The 14661-nt window shown below is 36.8% G+C and overlaps 1 pseudogene; it reads right to left on the reverse strand.

The window, feature by feature from the left end:
* Nucleotides 1–14661, reverse strand: part of LOC134808272 (POTE ankyrin domain family member J-like) — a 51998-nt pseudogene that overhangs the window by 17083 nt on the left and 20254 nt on the right.

The raw sequence follows: 14661 nt of genomic DNA on the forward strand, positions 1-14661 counted from the left end.
TTAACCTTAGTATCAGTGACTGACAATATAAAACTGCAGATTTTCAATCATTGGCCATGATCACTCTTTAACCATGAATCCAGCTCAGGGATCATCAGTGTTACATTGTTCATAATTCTATTGCTTAATAATACAATCCAATAATTGATGTTACCTTCTTCATCATGTTAGGGTGTTGTAAAAATAAAAGAACAAAGTTCTGAAATTTGTTTTTGCCTCTATTCCAAAAGGAAAGATTAGCTATAAGCTAATAAAGAAGGCAGATAAGAATATTTTTAAATAAGAGTATTTTAAATTTCATAGTGGGTTATGTTGAAGTTAAATATGAAATATTAAATTAGAATCGATTGATTCTTCTTTTAATAAGGTTGCTGAATTTATTACAATAAATTTTAAGAATCTATTAAGATATTCTTTTTTTTTTTTTTTTTTTTTTTTTTTTGACACAGAGTCTTGCTCTGTCGCCCAGGCTGGAGTGTAGTGGCAGATCTCGGCTCACTGCAAGCTCCACCTCCCAGGTTCATGGCATTCTCCTGTCTCAGCCTCCTGAGTAGCTGAGGCTACAGGTGCCCACCACCACACCCGGCTAAGTTTTTGTATTTTTAGTAGAGACGGGGTTTCATCGTCTTAGCCAGGATGGTCTCGATCTCCTGACCTCATGATCTGCCCACCTCGGCCTCTCAAAGTGCTGAGATTACAGGCATGAGCCACCCCCCCAGCCAAAAGATTCTTAAAAAAAGAATCTATTGATTCTCAAAGCCTAGTCTCAAAGGTAATTTCATTTGGACTATCTAATATTATTAAAGCAAAAAAAAAAAAAAAAAAACAGCGTTAAACCAAAAGTTTAAATTTAAGAGTTTCCATGCCTCTGGCTGGCTATTTTCACTTCCTTTAAGCCTTTGTGACTCTTCCTCTGATGTCAGCTTTAAGTCTTGTTCTGCTGAAAAATCCATATATTCAGTTAAAGTCAACCACTTAGAACAGTTAAAAACTATTGCCTTTTAAAAACAGATTTAAGACAACATTTCATTTTATTTCATAAATTGAGTGTTTAATCTTTCATGAAATTTTCATTTATGAAATAATTCTCAAAAACTTCAAAAAACCACTTGGGGAGACATCAGATGTCACCAGATTGAAGACATACACACATGTTAAAAATTCCCTCATAAATGCATTCACCCAACATAAATGAACAAAACCACCATAAACACAGCTTTAAAATACAGTAGAAACATATAAGGTGACACAATAAGGTATATTGTTCTCCACTTCCTAATAGTACCTTATAAATGATTTCCAAAATCACTGCTGACACCTTTATTACTGTACAACATTTTCCTAATATCTAAAATGTTTCCCTCCATAATTCTGACAAATTTATTTTAATTTTTTTTTTTTTTTTTTTTTTTTTTTTTTTTTTATGAGCCAGGGTCTTGCTCTGTCACCAGGCTGGAATGAAGTGGTGCGATCAGCTCACTGCAACCTCTGACTCCCTGGTTCAAGCAATTCTCCTGCCTCAGTCTCCTGAGTAGCTGTGATTACAGGCAAGCACCACCACACCCAGCTAATTTTTGTATTTTTAGTAGAGATGGGGTTTCACCATTGGACAGGATGGTCTCAATCTCCTGACCTCATTATCCGCCCACCTCAGCCTCCAAAGTGCTGGGATTACAGGCATGAGCCACCACACCCAGCCTTATTTTCATCTTTTGAAACAATCCTATGTGAAGTCTTCCTTGATTCTGCATGTCTTTCCCCAAATAAACAGGTATCTCCTTCCTTGAGGCTGCCTTAGTACTTTACTGATTTTTCTACTGCATCTTTACCCCCTAAGCTGTACATTATTTCTCCATATGTCTGTCCCCTCTGCTCCAAGACTGCAGGAGAGAGTCTTGCACATCATCTTTGTAAAAACAGTCTTTGTTTTACTCAGAAAATTTGTATTGAGTCCTGCTACATACATGCTAGGCATTAGGGTCTAAAAAGAATGAAAATAAAGCATCTCAGGGATGGCTTTTCTAGAACACATGCCCAAGCAGAGACTTAAATATTGAGGCTGGCCAGATTAAAAGGGGTAGAGGGCAGGAAAGGGTGACAGCATGCCCGGCAGCAGCAAGAGCAGGAGCGAGGCCTTAAAGAATGAAAGTATTTGTCTACAATAGAAGGATGAGTGAGTAGGGCACTACCAGCAGCTCAGTAATGCCAGAGAAAGGGCACACAGGGAAAAGGGCTAAAGATGGAGAGTGGGGCAGAAGTCAGATTATGAAAGCCTTATGTGTAATTTTAAGATGCTTGGACATTAATGTTCAAGAGTGGTCCCTGGTCCTATCTGCATTTAGATATAGATCACTTTAAATGCCAAAACCAATAATCTTGGTGAACCATTATTCATTAAGACAAGGTGACTGATTATTCATGTGGACACAACTGAAATGATACTATGTAGTGAATTCTCAATAATTCTCATGAACACTTGGAAAGTCAATTCTATAATAAAGTCATACAATTTATAATAAATCAGTAAAGATTTGGTTTGGGAAGATGCTTTGTAAAGTTATAGTGCATATGAATACAACTAAGAGTCGTGAATTCAGAGCTGTGACAATAAAGCAAAGAAATTACATTGTGTTTGAGTCAGCAATCTTTAGATTTCTATCCAGTCTTCCCATCCAGTCCATAAATTCTAAGTATAATCCTGGTACTCACTCTCAAGTTTACGTTAAATACTATCCCATACAAAAACCACTCTTTCTCTTGTTTTCATTATTTATATGTTGCCTTGTTTAAAGGAAGAACACAAAAATGCACTGCTAAAGGGATTCTGTTTGGCTGCAGGCAGCAAGAGGGAAAAACACAAAGCATATTTTGCAGAAAATGATTTATTAGAAGTCAGAACTATGACACGAAGCCAAGCAGGGCACTCTAGGACTGAATTTGCTCTGCTGCCTTCATACTCTCCTTGCTCTTTCTTTTCTGGCAGCTGTGACTCACACAGGTCATGGAGAGTATCATTCCCTAAGAGGAACAACTCCGATATTCATCTTTATCTATTAAGTTCATCTGTCCCAATTCTGTGTTCTGTGGTTGCTGACTTTCGGTCATGGATGGTGATACACATGGACATTTATCATCAACTTTCAGATTCTTGGATCGTTGACAAGTGTTATTAGTGAGAGTCAAACTAGTAGGATGCAAGTTATAAATGCTGATTATCCAATTACCTACGCAAAATATCCTACACGAATATTCCATTAAACATGCACAGAAAAACATTAGTCATTCCTGCTGACCTGCTGTTCTTTGCTCTTCTGTATTCACCAGAAAATTTCCTACTCCTTCCTCACATCTAGATTAAATACTAGTGTACAACCTGGAAACCTGTACATCATCTGAGATTTCTCTCTGTCCCCCAAGCCTTTCTCATTCAATTATCACTAAATCATATTGACAATACCTCTCTTCTGCCTCCATTTTGTATTCCCACTGCCACTGGGAACATGAACATTTACAAAATGGCTTTTATTTAAAAGAAAACCGCCAACTATTAATGTTATTTCTTACATGAAAAAAAAAATAAGCAAAACAAATGAAAAAGGCATAACAAAGGCCAACATATTAAAATGAGTAACTGAGATTCCTAACGTTATTTATTTCACCATGGATGGGTGAAAACCTTATGATACATTGATACTAGTCCAAGGATGTGTGACATGGAAACCATAGCTGACTACTGCAAAAGCTTCCTTTGTCTCCTGGTCTTTACATGGTTATCTTCCATGAATCCCAGGGAACTATAGGCCACAGGACAAATCCAATCTGCATTATGGCTTTGTAAGTAAAGTTTTATAGGAGCTCAGTCATGCCTGTTTGCTTATGTATAATCATGATTTCACGCTACAACAGCAGACAACAGCAGGGTTAAATAGATATGATAGAGACCACATAGTCTGAAATATTTCCCACCTGATCCTTTACAGAAAAAGCTTTCTAACCCGTTTTACACCATAACCAGAATGCCTTAATACTCAAATTTAATCTTGTGACTCCCCTGCTCAAATTTCTCCAATGAGCCCCTGCAGCACACATTGTTGGCTCCCTATCAGTAGCCATTCCTTATTCTTTCTTGCAGAAGAAACACAAGTCTATTGGGATGTTTATTATCCCAATCCCCCTCCTTAACCTCAGAAAGAGAAATGTTTATTCTAAGCTAATCAGGTATTTGCCTTCTCAGTGCCTGGTTTGGGAATGAGCAGGTACTGTGACCCAGCCAATGAAATGTTACAGGAAGCCCCTTGCATGCTTCTAAGTTTTCTCACTGTTTAAAAGACACATGTGAAGAAAAGCAGCCCTTGCGATGTTGTGTTGTGAGAACAAGATGTTTGGAGCTGCTGCGGATTAGCCAACCATGAAAGGAGACATGACTAAAACACTGCCAACAGCACAGCTTAAAGAGGGACAAGTGGGATCCTAGGATATCAATGAACAAACAAAACAACTCTGGTTCCTACTGTTTTAGCCACTGCTCATCTAGTATTTGCAGTCCAAAGCATTCTACCTGGTAAACTTCCCATGGCCCACGGGGTAAAACCTACTCATTTCTATAGTATTAAAAAGTCTATCATGAACTTGCCTTAGCTAAGTATTCACCTCATTCTCAACCTCTCGTATCTCTCACTTTTGGTATTAGCAAAAGTGAATTGCTCAGAATCCCTGCAAAGTTCACTCAAGCATCTTGTCTTTTGCACTTGCTGCTCTTTCTGCCAAACAGGCAATCTCATTAGATGTTCCTTCTGGCAAACACACAACCTCGTTGCATCTTCCTTCTGCCAAACATTATTCTTCTGCTTCTTTACCTAGAAAAATTCTTCTTTCTCTGCATGCTTACCTTAAATCATACCTACTTTTTCCCAAAATTTTCATTCCTCATTACATATGTCTGGCACATAATCAATATATAATAAATCATAATTATAAGCTTCCAGTGGGCATCTAGCACACAGTAAGCACTGAATAAAGTAGCAAAAGAATAAAAATGACAATGATAATAACAAGCTCCTGTATGTCTTTTTGTTTTCTGTAGCCTTAGAAAAAATGCTTAGTATCTAAAAGACATTTGACAGTTATTTGTTAAGCGGACAAGTGAAAACATAAATAAAAATGTTTCCTTTGTAAATGCTGTTGAAAAAGCACAGAAATGAAATAGAGACAGTTCTGTTATGAGCATCTTAAAGACTAAAACTACATCTATTCCATCTTTGTCTCCTGCAACTTATAAAACCTAACTTACAGAAGCTTTTTGATGATGAGATAGCTAAATTAAAGGTGTCCTCATGCAGCTTGGATTGTACCATGTATTAGGTGTCCACATCCAGGTAGCATACTAGCAATTTTGTTACTGTGAAACATTTTTATACTTTTATTATAATGTGCTGACCCTTGAGTTGGGCAAATTGTACATTATGACAATCGTTTGCCAAACGGTAGCAGAGCACCTTCTTCTAACAAAATTACTGTTATCATGACAATTAACCAGCAGGTAGAAGAACACATCTTGTTACAACAAAGTAAATGTATCTCTTTCAACTTCAAATTAGGAGGAATGAAGTCAGTAATAGTGAGACCTTGTTGGCACAAGCATATGTAACGTGACCTGTGCTTCACTGTTCTTTTGTGATCAAAAATTCCTTACTTTTACTTTTTTATCTATGGTAGGACCACTCAGAGAAGGGTTCCACAACTCCCAGGCCACGGACTGGTCCCAGTCCATGGCATGTTAGGAACCACGCCACACAGGAGGAGGTGCGCAGCAGGCAAGCCAGGGAAGCTTCATCTCTATTTACAGCCACTCCCCATGGCTCACATTACAGCCTGAACTCTGCCTCCAGTCAGATCAGTGATAACATTAGATACTCATTGGAGCATCAACCCTGTTGTGAACTGCCCATCCAAGGGATCTAGGTTGTGTGCTTCGTATAAGAATCTAATGCCTGATGATCTGTCACTGTCTCCCTTTGCCCCCAGATGGGACCATCTAGTTGCAGGGAAACAAGCTCAGAGCTTCCACTGATTCTACATTATGGTAAGTTGTATAATTATTTCATTATATATTACAATGTAATAATAATATAAAGTAGCACAATAAATGTAATGTGACTGAATAATCCTGAAATCATCCCCACCTTCCCCCAGTCCATGAAAAAATTGTCTTCCACAAAACCAGTCCCTGGTGCCAAAAAGGTTGTGGACAACTGACCTAAAGTAATTCACTATCACAAGTCTTACCTGGGTTGCTGTTTTCAGAAGAGTATTTTGGCATCTGTTTTTCTTTGTAGTCAGAAAGTAATTTGCAAATTCTATGTATAAAAATATAATAAATAAAATTACTGTTTTAAAATACTGATCTGGAAACTTACCAAATGTAAAATATCAGAACTTAACAGTATTATCCCATCCACTTATGCGTACTTTCTACAAACTTCTCATGAAGCTTCTAATTAAAGAAGAAAAAAAAAGGTGAAATACTCATAAATCGAGGGCACTTTGACCCAGTAAATTAGCTTGCATTAGCATTACATAATATAAAGTGTCCCAACTCTGCGTAAGTCCTAGTTCCATAATGAACAGCTATTTGCTCTTGAACAAGCTGCTTCTCTTAGGCTCAATGTCTTCTTCTACAAAGTGAGGACTATGCTGCCTTATTTTCCTAGGTTGTTGTTATGATTTAACAAGATAACATTTTTCTAAATGCTCAGAGAAATAGTAAAACAATTGAATAATCTGTGCCTAAACTTTATGACTGAAATTATCTTGGAATCCCAAATAAAACCCAATGTGTATCTTATTCATAGGTTCTAATATGCAAATGTTATAGTTTTCAGGAAATGTTATTAAATCCTAATTTTGCTTCTTAGTTGTCCTACTCTTTATGGCTTATAATTCAGGGCATCTCAACTATGTGATAGTTTGTAACTAAATTTTTTCATAAATATCTCATTAAAGTAGACAATGTGATTGTCCACTATTACAGAGTTGATCAATCACGTCAAGGGCAGAAAAACCAATGGATGTTAAGACTTGACTTGGACCAACGATTCTTCTCTACAGACTCGAACTCTGAGCCAGATGTTTGTTACGATGATGCTTTATGTACATGTTCATCTCCAGCTGACATGGGAGACCAAAATCTTACTTTTATTTTTTTTTTTCAGGTTCCATGAAGAAGCTGCAAGTTGACATTCTCTAATTTTTAAAGTACATACTAACAATATATTTTGCACACAACACCCCACACGTCATTTGGCTCTGGTGTCATCTCACAGACCACCTTACATGACTATTTTTGTAGCGCAAATCACAATTTCAATATTTTGGTGGCACCATTTTGCTTTGATTCACACTGTTTCCTTAGAGCTAGTCAGCAAACAGTCAAATGAACTTCCAGTGACTGTGAAAAATGTGGAATGCTTCCAAAATTTGTGTGGCCGCCTTATGCAAGGGCCAGCTCCTTAGGAGGCTGAGGCAGGAGAAATGCATGAACCCAGGTTGCAATAAACTGAGATTGCGCCACTGCACTCCAGCTTGGGTGATACAGTGAGACTCCATCTCAAAAAAATAAGATACCAGTAAAGTTTGCAATTCCTCTGACTCAGTTTACCATAATTACAATTATGATTACTAGTAAAACAATAAATAGTGAATAACCACAATATTGGGCTTTTCTCCCTAAATAAAAAAATTAATATAAAGAATGTAGCTTATTATAAAAAGCCATAACAATTTTAAAAATGCATACAATTACCAGGCAAAACTGTTAGAATGAACCATGTCAAACATTTTATTTATTTATTTATTTATTTTTGAGACAGAGTCTTGCTCTGTCACCCAGGCTGGAGTGCAGTGGTGTGATCTCGGCTCACTGCAAGCTCCGCCTCCCGGGTTCATGCCACTCTCCTGCCTCAGCCTCTCCAGCAGCTGGGACTACAGGCACACACCACCACACCCGGCTAATTTTTTTGTATTTTTAGTAAAGATGGGGTTTCACCATGTTAGCCAGGCTGGTCTCAATCTCCTGACCTTGTGATCCACCTGCCTTGGCCTCCCAAAGTGCTGGGATTACAGGTGTGAGCCACTGCGCCCGGCCCATGTCAAACATTTTTAAAGTGAGAATCAATCAAACAATATACTCAGGATAAACTCCATTCACTCATTTAATAAGTATTTATTAGGTAGCTACGTCCAAAATGCTAAGCCTTTTTCTAGGCAGTGAGGATACGGTAGTGAAAAATAAAAACCCTATTCATGAGAGTGAGAAAAACACACAATAACAACAGAAAGATAAGGCAAAATATACAGTATGTTAGAGGAGAAATACTAAAGCAGGAAAACAAAACGTTTATGTGTTTGATGGGGAGGGTGGTGGGAAAGTTGGGATGGCCAGAAAAGTCCCTGGTGAGAAAGGGTTTTTTTTTTTCTAACACAAAAAACCTTTTATTTGTATATCAAAGACTCTAAGAAACGATGACATAAGGTTAACAGCGTTGATGTCAAGATACAAATAGGTTTGAAGTTGGAGATGATAAATCACTTTTGTTTCATTGAACCTTCCCACGATTACATTAGAGAGCATTCCTTGTATGCTCCCAATTGCATCTTAAGCATGATGCATCTGGGTAGTACATGGTTCTTCCTCAGAAAGTGGTTGTTACTTAATGTGTTTCTTTTTACCCTTTTTCCTCTTCTTCTTAGAAAGGGGGTTTTAAATAAAGAACTGAAGGAATGGAAAGAGAAAGCTAGGAGGATATCTGGGCAAAAAGCATTCCAGACACAGGGAACTGCCAAGTACAGAGGTGTGCCTGGAGTCTTTAAGCACTAGGGGTAGATAAGGGACGACAAGAATTCAGTGTGGCTGAAGCACAGCAAGGGAGATAATTAGGAGGAACTTTGACATATACTCAGAGTGAAATGGGAGGCAATCAGAAGGGCTAGGGCAGGGGAATGACACAATTTGACTCATGTTTTAAATACATCCACTGAGTTAAGAATGGATGAAAAGGGAAGTTTTTAAAAGCCAGGATGATCAATTCCCAGTCTATGACACTCATCTAGACTGCAGATGACCGTGGCTCAGATGTACAAGATATGACTGGCTTCTGGACATATTCTTCAGGTAGACCTCGCAAGATTTACTGAGAGATTAGATGTGAGGTGTCAGAGAGAGAGAGATGAGTCAAGAATGACACCGAGATTTTTGGCAGATTTGTGGTTAAGAGTTACCCTTAACCAAAGTAGGAAAGACTACATGAGGTGTGGATTTCAGGAAGGACATCAGTAGCCCAATTTTGGATCTGAGAAGTGTGTGATACCAAATAGAGACGTCAAGTAGGCAGGCTGATATAGAAATCTGGAATTAAGGAGAGAGATCTGAGCTGGAGACATACATTTGGAAATCACTAGCATATACACAGTAGAAAAAGTCACGAGGGGCCAGGTGCAGTGGCTCACACCTGTAATCCCAACACATTGTGAGGCCAAGGCAGACAGATCACCTGAGGTCAGGAGTTTGAGACCAGGCTGGCCAACATGGGGAAATTCTGTCTCTACTAAAAATACAAAAATTAGCCAGACATGGTGGCACACAGCTGTAATGCCAGCTACGCAGGAGGCTGAGGCAGGAGAATCGCTTAAACCCAGGAGGCATAAGTTGTAGTGAGCCGAGATCACACCACTGAACTCCAGCCTGGGGGACAGAGTCAAACTCTGTCTCAAAAAAAGAAAAAGAATAAGTCACAAGAAAGAAGATTGAGGACTGAGCCCTGGGAAACAACAATGTCCAAAAAGAGAAAGATGAGGAGGAGCAAGCAAAACAGACCATGATGAATGGACTAGAAAGGCAGGAGGAAAAGCCTGAGGGAGTGATGTCCTGAAAGCCAAGTGGAGACGCCGCTAGGGAGGAGATGCCCTCCATTGGCTCAAATATTGCTGACAGATTAAATAAAATGAGGTGTAAGAAAAATGCATAGATTTATTACAGAAAAAAATTAGTGATAATCTTGAAGAAAAACAACGTTGGAGGACTGCTGAAACTGAAGACACTGGTGTGAGATCAAGAGTGAATGAAAAGAAAATTTGAGTTCGTGAGTGTAGACAGTTCTTTTAAGGACATCACACTTAGGAGTCATGACTGAGAATGTTGTAATTTTCTTCCACAGTCATGGAAAAGTAATAGACAAATAGTTACAAATTTTATATAACAGGTGTAGTTTTCAAATTTTATATAACAATTATATATTTTAAAGGTTATAAAAATTATACACGTGGCATTACAAATGCCAGACTGAGGTGTTAAATTCTTATAACTATAGAGTAAAAGTTGCCTTGAACATTTCTAGATTACATAAGCTGATTATCATTTTGTTCATGCTTATACATAAAGACCAAGAAATACTAAAAGTTTCAAGGAGAGTATTTCTTGCTTGATAAAATCAGCCAATTCTAGGACAGCTGACACTCATCAAATATACAAAGTAATTGATCACAGTAAAATACTGAGTTCTATTAACAGGAATAAAGAGAGAGAAATGCAGAAAATAATCTTATTTTATAAATGAAGTTTTTAAAATTATATGAAGTCACTGTGGAAAAACGTGGTGAGGTGAATACTCAAATATATCCTTTTCTCAAAGAAAAGATAATGTCACCCATGCAGGGCACTTTTACATGTAAGAGTCAATGCATTAGCAGCACCTTCCTTTTAGCACAAGGGTCAGCAAGTAAGAACCTGTGGGCCAAATCCAGCCCACTGACTGTTTTTGTAAGTCAAGTATCTTGGAATACAGCCATGCTTATTCACTTTACAGTCCATAGTGTCAATTAGCTGGGTGTGATGCTGCACACCTGTGGTCCCAGCTAGTAGAGAGGCTGGGGTGGGAGGATCACTAGAGCTCAGAAAGTTGAGGCTGCAGTGAGCCATGATCACACAACTGCACTCCAGCCTGGGAAACAGAGACCCTGTCTCAAAAAAAAAAAATATATATATATATATATATATAGTCCACAAAGCCTAAAATATTTACTAACTGGCTCTTTGCAGAAAAAGCTGGCCAACTCCTGGTTTAGCAGATGAAAGACCCTTTGATGTATTTTAATAAAAGTTTTACCCAATATACTGAAATGTTTATATTAAATATAGATCCCCATGTACAATCCCTTGGCAATATTCAGACTGAGGGTTCAATATTTCAGCACTCAGGCACTGACAACAAAAATTTAATAACTAGCAATCTTGTTGCTAACAAGGTACAGTGTCAATGTAGCATGTAGCTTCCATTTGCAACACAGCAAATATTACAAGAATTCTAACAAAATTATCTTAAGATGTGTTATCACTAATGCTTTAAATATATTTTAATTGTGAAATAATCAGTATACTCTAGATCTAACCTCACTTGTAAAAAATGGCTTCATACTACATTAATTTCTGGATATGAAAATTGAGCTATTTCCTATTGGTAAGGATTTAGTTTTCACAAGGATAATTTCCTATTGATAAGGATCCATCTTTTTGATATAATAATGCTGTAATAAATGTCCTTATACATAAGTATGTATGTAACAAATCTATACAAATATCCTTTACATATATTACATATCCTTAATGTTATACATGTGTTTGTGAATATGCTACTAAATTAATGTTCAAAATGTATTTACCAGCAGTGTATGAAATGTCTTTTACAATGAAACCATTTCCCTTGCAGCAACACAGATGGAGCTGGAGGCCATTATCCTAAGCAAACTAATGCAGGAACAGAAAATCGAATGCCACATATTCTTACTCATCAGTGGGAACTAAACAATGAGAACCCATGGACACAATGAGGAGAATAACAGACACCAGGGTTTACTTGAAGGTGGAGCATGGCAGGAGGGAGACGAACAAAAAACTACCTTTCCGGTGTTTTGCTTATTATTTGGCTGATGAAATAATCTGTAGTCCAAATCTCCATGACACACTTTACCTATATAACAAATCTGCACATGTACCCTTGAAGCTAAAAGAAAAGTTCACTAAAAAGAAAAGAAAATGCCTTTTCCCGCACATTTGCCAATACTGGTTGTTTTTCAAATAAAGTAATGACTGGAAAAAATGGTAACTCATTGTTTGCTGATTTTCATTTTTCTGATTAACAGGCAAGGCTGAATATCCTAGTAAAACTATAAAATTTGTTCATCATGAATATTAGCCCAAATTAGGGTTAGTTTGCCAGCTCATAGTTATCTCCTGTTCAATGTTGCCATAGGCTTACCTGTGAAACTCTTCACTTTCAGTGTCAGGAAATTGCTGATTTTCAGGTGTTCTGCTCTTCCTTTCAGGAATTAATCCATCATCACCATTGCCAGCAGCGACACCATTAGTCAGGTTTTCTAGTAATCCCACGTTATTACTTTCGTGCTTTTTCATTTCTTCTTCAACCTTGAGTGGGATATTAAGGATGGTTATCACTTTATTGAATAAAAAGAACCTAAAAAGATTTTACCAATTGACTCAGTTTGCCATTATTTTAGTCACTAAAAATATTTCACACTTAAATTTGATCATATATACAGAACTATCACCATATAACTTTAAGATGTAATTATCGTATCATTAATATATCACAGAAATTTTTGTGAAGTTTGCTTCATTTCTGTTTCAATGAATAAAACAGAATTTTCCAAAATTCAAAAAGGGCCCTCCTTCATTTTGTGCTTTTATTCTCAATCACTCTTCAGAATCTTATATATGTATTTACCCTATTTGGCTCGCGGGAACACACAAATGAAAAGACAAAGAAAGATGCAAAATGTGTCTTCTTCTGTCTTTACTACCTAGATTTTACATTAAACAGTCAGATTTAGAGGATGAGACACTCTGGGGCTTCAGGAATAGAAAGAAAGTTTGCCCTTTTCTGCACTAAGATATTCTTCTCCCCCACTGCCTTTGAGCATTCTTTTTTCATTTGGTTGCTGGGATATCAAAAACATGATGGTGCTCACTGAAATGTGGGAACCAAAGTTTGCCACAACACAAGGAGCAGAGTGAAACTGCTGAGGTGCAAACGTGGAATTCCAGAAAATGAGAGGCTCCCCAAATTTCACATTCAATAGCCATACAATTTTCTAGCTGGAAGATACACAGAATAAGAAACTATCTTCTTTAGCCACATAATCTATTGATAATCAGACTAAAACCAAGAAAGATAAAATGATTGGTCCAAAGCTCCTAAAATGGCATTACCTAGCATTTTATGGCACCATTCAGGATTGTTCCATAATAATCAAAGAATATCTTAGGGTTTGTATCTCTCGAAAACTCAATGTACAGAATTCTTTCTGAGTTAAATATTAACTTTTTCACTGATGATTTATGCTACTTACATGATAGGATCATGTATGCCTACACTTACAGCACTTTGTTAAACAACATAATGTAAAAATCTAATTTAACAGAAACATGTGAATATGAAATCATACCTCTCTATCACCATCCTTATTTATTTCTGGTTCTTGAGACATTTTCTGCAGATGCAAAAACAGAAGGTTAATTTGCTTATTGTATTTCTGTGATGTCTCCTCTTTTGGAATGCATGTTCTAAAAAAATTTTATTCTTAAGTAATCAAGTATGGACAATGAAAAATTGGAAAATAATTAAAATTAAAATTTAATTATTAAAATAAATAAATAATAATTACAATTAAGAATTAACTTTTTAATCTATGTTTAGCTACTGCCACATCACTGGCTTCTGATTAACATGTGAAAAATAATTCACCTTAGCCAAAGGGAGAAGAAAAACATGAACCAGCAAACTTAACTTGGTCACTATTTGTTCGGACTAAACTTAATTTGTTATGTGTTAAATCTACCAAAAATGAATTAGCAGATGATTTGTAGTGTTCCAAAGGCTTCCTCACTTGAAAAGAGTTTACCTCATGAAACCCTAACTAGTGAGCCCCTACAGTGCACTGAAGTGCTTTTTTAAAAGATTTCTAACTGGGTTGTAGGCACCCTTTAAACTATTAGGAGCCAAAATCAACACCAAACAGAAAGAGATGCAAATTCTTAAATTTTAATTGAAATTATATACTATAATATGATAGTGTTATGTATCTATACTATCTGCTTAAGTCCAGTTCTAATATATTCTAATGTGTACTAATTACAGCAGATAAAAAATTTTTAATAATATATACTGATTTTCTGCAACTGAAATAAGTTAGAATGTTATTGTGTTTGTGCACTAATACCAAAGGTCCCATTCTGCAAGATATGATTCTTTTAATAGGCAGTTGGGTTGGTTTTATGACCTGGTTCCCTCCCTGAACAGAAATGCTGAGGTCAGTGAGAGACTACAAGGGAGAATATATCTGTAACCTTGGTATCAGTGACTGACAATATAAAACTGCAGATTTTCAATCACTGGCCATGATTACTCCTTAAGCATGAATCCAGCTCAGGGACCATCAGAGTTACATTGTTCATAATTCTATTGCTTAATAATATAATCCAATAATTGATGTTACCTTCTTCATCATGTTAGGGTGTTGTAAATATAAAAGAATAAATAAAGTTCTGGAATTGTTTTTGCCTCTATTCCAAAAGGAAAGATTAGTTGTAAG

The sequence above is a fragment of the Pan troglodytes genome, chromosome 15 (assembly GCF_028858775.2).
Source record: "Pan troglodytes isolate AG18354 chromosome 15, NHGRI_mPanTro3-v2.0_pri, whole genome shotgun sequence".
Classification (NCBI taxonomy): Eukaryota; Metazoa; Chordata; class Mammalia; order Primates; family Hominidae; genus Pan; species Pan troglodytes.